Here is a 5,383-nt window from a genome sequence, read left to right as displayed (position 1 = left end):
TTGTGGCGTCTTCTGTGCTTGCTGTGTGGTTGATAAAACCTACAAATTTTGTACTAGCTGAACGGTAGTCAGTTTCTGGCTTCCCTGACTCAATTCTTTTTTCCAAACCCCTCGCCAAATTTCTTATTCTCAGCAACTTTTTATTCTTGTATTGTGCTGCTCTGCTGTTTTCTTTGAAACTGAGGTGAGATGTTCTAGGAATACAAAAGAGGGTTTTTTTCACTAAGCCTGGGAAAACTGGTTGATGGCTCTTGATCCTTATGTAGAAAACTCTGACAAAGAGAAAAAGCCAGTAGACTGCCGAGACAAAGAACAAATTATTACAGTGGTACCTTGGTTCTCGAACTTAATTCATTCCGAGAGTCGACTCCCAAAATGGTTCAAAAACCAAGGTGCAGCTTCCGATTGGCTGCAGGAGCTTCCTGCATTCAAGCAGAAGCCGCATTGGGTGTTTGGCTTCCGAAAAACATTCGTAAACAGGAACAGTTACTTTCAGGTTTGTGGCGTTCAGGAGCCTATTTATGCGGGAGCCAAGCCGTTTGAGAACCAAGACACCACTGTACTAGTTTTTGCCAAGGTAAAAAGGTAAAGGGACCCCTGACTGTTAGGTCCAGTCGCGGATGACTCTGGGGTTGTGGCGCTCATCTCGCTTTACTGGCCGAGGGAGCCAGCGTACAGCTTCCGGATCATGTGGCCAGCATGACTAAACCACTTCTGGCGAACCAGAGCAGTGCACCGAAACACCGTTTACCTTCCCGCCGGAGCAGTACCTATTTATCTACTTGCACTGCATGCTTTCGAACTGCTAGCAAGCCCTAGGCTCTGTGGTTTAACCCACAGCACCACCAGCATGGAAGAGTTCTGCAAATTGATAGTTAGATTATTTATATTTTCATCTGCTCGCAAGATTTGTAGTAAACAGCATAAATGTATGAAGTACACTATGAAAGAACAGGCCCTTTGTTTTTGATAGAGCAAAAGAGAAGTGTAGGAAATGCATACCAGGTGAATAGTGACTTCAATTTGTAAGCATAAAAACAAATTATCCTTTAGTCTACGCTGGCATTATTCAATGCATAGAAGTGATATCCAATGTGGGTGTGGCCGCTTGCAAAATGGGACTTTCAGTTTCTCTTCTCCCTCCCCTCCTGTGCTGTCAAAATCTGCTTCAGATGGTCCTTCAACCCTCGGGGGGAGGGAGAAGCAGCAGAAGCCACATTGTTCAGGTAGACACTTGTTCACGGCATCCTGGATCTTACTGGATCCAGGCAGTGACTAACCTGGAAAGAGATCTTGGTGTCATGGTGGAGATCTCTGTTAAAATATCGACTCTGTTTGCCAGCTGTGAACAAGTGAGATTCCAGGGGTCTTGGCGCTTACCCAGAGTTCGTGTTTGCTTTGGAAATTGGGCATAGTGGAGACTTGTACTGTATTCTTGAACTATGCTTTATTTACATACATAAATACCGCCTGAGTCGACAGTGGAGGGGTTCCCAGCATTCACATCTCAATATTATTCTTGGCTCCTGTCTTAGGAGCAGCAGGAACTACTACTCTTGTTGTCTGTCTCTTTGTTCCAGCCAGCCCACCAGAAGCTTTGTAGGCCTCCCTTCTCCCCTGCTTTTCAAACCTTGCACAGATTTCCTTCAGCCTATGTTCAAGCTGAAACCTAAACCTTTTCCCTTCCCGCTAACATGCGCAGCTGGAGGAGGAGCCCATTTGACCTTGTCTGGCCATCTCACCTTTTGATGGTTCATCAGCAGCCTTTGTCCCCTGCTTAATGGTCCATTTTAGCAGCTATGCCAAGTTGGCCTGGGTTGTAGGCATAAAGTACGGTAAATCCAGGGGTTTTAGTGAGTGGCACAGATTAATCAAACTCTGATGAATTATAACACTAAATCAATGAATTTTGGGGATGATCTGGCACCCTGGAATTTGGATGAATATGCATAACATCAGGATAGTGGTTGCAGAGAGCTAACTCTCCTTAATAGGGACGCGGGTGGTGCTGTGGTCTAAACCACAGAGCCGATCAGAAGGTTGGCGGTTCGAAACCCTGTGACTGGGTGAGCTCCCATTGCTCGGTCACTGCTCCTGCCAAACTAGCAGTTCGAAAGCACGTCAAAGTGCAAGTAGATAAATAGGTACCACTCCGGCGGGAAGGTAAACTGTGTTTCCGTGCGCTGCTCTGGTTCGCCAGAAGTGGCTTAGTCATGCTGTCCACATGACCCAGAAGCTGTACGCCAGCCCCTCAGCCAATAAAGTGAGATGAGTGCTGCAACCCCAGAGTCGTCCACAACTGGACCTAATGGTCAGGGGTCCCTTTACCTTAACTCTCCTTAAAATGTGGAGGACCAGCTTTTATTTAGCACAGCTGATTCACCTATCTACTGCCACCAAAACACTCCCCGCCCCCAGGTCTCCTCTTTCGGAATTTGAAGTATTAACAGCATTACATCATTGTCCTTCACTTATAATTAGGTTGGCTTTTACATTTTCTGAATCTAATTCAAACGTAAGAGGTGGTAGCTTGAGTTTTTACATAGGGCAGCCATGTTTTTTGTGCACCATTCAGTGATTGAGAGGGCCACTTGCTCTGCTATATCCAAAAGGCAGAAGCAAGGAGCCCTGTGTGCTAGCCACTGGAGGCTGTGGGAAGCTGGATGACCTATTTTGGAGTTCAGTCGTACCTTGGAAGTCGAATGGAGTCTGTTCCGGAACTCCGTTCGACTTCCAAAACGTTTGGAAACCAAAGCACGGCTTCTTGCAGCCAATCGGAAGCCACAGAAGCCCTGTTGGACGTTTGGGTTCCAAAGAACGTTCGCAAACTGGAACAATCACTTTTGGGTTTGCGACGTTCAGGAGCCAAAACGTTAGAGTACCAAGGCGTTTGGGATCCAAGGTACGACTGTATTGTACAAAGCAAAAAACGAACCTTAAAAACTTATCAGGGAGGCAGTTCTACAACCCTCAGACACCTTATAAAAGCATCCTCAAGACTGCGGATTCTTAAGAACTCAGGATTTGATGCAGGCGATGGTCTGCCTGGATCAAATCTGGTGAGTTTTGCAGATTCTGCCTCCATCCTTCACTGGCAGAGCGCTACAACTGCTCTGCTTTCCATTGGCCATCATATAACTGCATTTAAAGAGTGATTCACCATCCGCAAGCTCGTGCTCAATAAAGATAATGCTGGACCAGAGCTAAGCAGATAAGAAAGAAAGGAGGTGAAATGGGGAACACAATGCCAGTGAAGTGAAGGAAGGCACCCTTGTTTTAACTGAAATTCCAGTATTTTAACTTGGGCAACATATTTTTCTCTTTGTCCAAGGTTTTTACAGTGCAGGCATCCACATCTCTCTTCAATCTTTGCACTGCCCTGTAACATCTTTAGTGCTTGAGAGCATATTTTTAGGACCCACAGTAGTTGTGATTGTAATTTCTTTCTTAATGGCTTTTAAATTACGACCACAGCCTAGGACCTTGTGGGGAAAGGCAGGTAATGAACCTAATAAAAGCAGTAAATGCTGGAACCAGGAAATTTTAATACCGAACGCTGGTCTTGGCCTACTATTTCTTACCTTTTGCTTTTTATATTTTAAATTAAATATTAACTTTGTGGGCAAAGAAAGGCTTAAGGTATCGGGAATAATACATATATTCCTGTATTCCTCTCTGGGATACAATCGCTCTGAAGAAAAGCACTTTGATTTCCTTTCTTTGAAACATCCTTATTAGGCATCTGTAAAACATTTACATTCCTAGGTCTGGATCAAACTCCTTTTGTGCCTCATGTTACTTATTCCCTTCTTTAGCTAAAATGCTGTATGGGGTGTGGGGGCGGGGGGAGTGTATTGCTCTCCTTCAACTTTTTAAAATTTATAGTGAGAGTATTATATTTCCCCCCTAACAGCAGTTTGTTTTAGAAATTAATAGATAATGGGCGACCAGTAGGGAGATGAAGACACTGTGTGGGATTATCTAAATGAAGTGGAATATTCCACATGATGTAATTGGGAAATTCATCACCAGAGATCGCAGGGCTTGAATTCTTATTCAACAGAGTGGTCTGAAGATCTGTGCAGGAGTTTTGTCTCAGTTAAATTTCCCCCAGCCACTTAAAAGAGTGTCCGTTGAATGTCATCCAACTTAGGGGATGAACAAACTTCAGGTTGGTAGAAGCAACTTTTGTTTTTTTATTTGAACCCTGAGATCCGCCAAATGGAGGCAGGTACAAAAAGATACGTACCTAGAATGCAAAAAAAAATAACAAGAGCTCAGAAATTTGTTTTGGGCACCAGGGCTGAATGGAACTCACACAAAAAACCTCCACCACTCCTTGTTATCCCAAACTCTGCATTTCAGGGCAGCATAGAATAAGTATTTTGTTGTTGCTATTATTAAACCCTGTGATGATCTACAAAAAATCCACAGATACAAACCATGCATATTCTCTCTTACACACACACAGAGAGAGAGAGAGAGAGAGAGATATTGGCTGGAATTGAGTATATGCTTTCACAGTTAATACTAAAGACGTTGTTGTTGTTTAGTCGTTTAGTTGTGTCCGACTCTTCGTGACCCCCTGGACCAGAGCACGCCAGGCACTTCTGTCTTCCACTGCCTCCCACAGTTTGGTCAAACTCATGCTGGTAGCTTCAAGAACACTATCCAACCATCTCCTCTGTCGTCCCCTTCTCTTTGTGCCCTCCATCTTTCCCAACATCAGGGTCTTTTCCAGGGAGTCTTCTCTTCTCATGAGGTGGCCAAAGTATTGGAGTCTCAGCTTCAGGATCTGTCCTTCCAGTGAGCACTCAGGGCTGATTTCCTTCAGAATGGAGAGGTTTGATCTTCTTGCAGTCCGTGGGACTCTCAAGAGTCTCCTCCAGCACCACAATTTAAAAGCATCAATTCTTCGGCGATCAGCCGCCTTTATGTTCCAGCTCTCACTTCTTCTGATAAATGAGCCACCATAGCCTCTAGAGGGCCGTGAAAATTTGTGTCCCGAGCTTTTTAGACTCATCTACTCATGTACTATCTGAAAGCAAAGAGGCTCATTGGTTGCCTGATGTGAAATATATTGGCATTATTTTCAGCTCTCCTGCCCCACTATCAGCTCTTTCTGCCCTCCCCACTTCTGGTCCTAAGACATTAAATCCAACCGTTCACCTTTCCAGATGTTGCTGGTGGACATAAGAATGCCCTCGCCTTTCTTCACCCTGATGTCAAATGCTTCAAATTAGGAATCATTCTGTATAGAAAATTGTCTTGCGCTGGACATTCAAGCTGACACTTCCTGATTTTCCAAAATCAGTTACCATATTTTTTCTGTGTATAAGACGCCCCCATGTATAAGACGACTCCTATTTTTTGAGCCCAAAAT

This window comes from Podarcis erhardii, assembly GCF_964252035.2.
Source record: "Podarcis erhardii genome assembly, chromosome: 1".
Lineage (NCBI taxonomy): Eukaryota > Metazoa > Chordata > Lepidosauria > Squamata > Lacertidae > Podarcis > Podarcis erhardii.
This window is presented reverse-complemented; position numbering follows the sequence as displayed.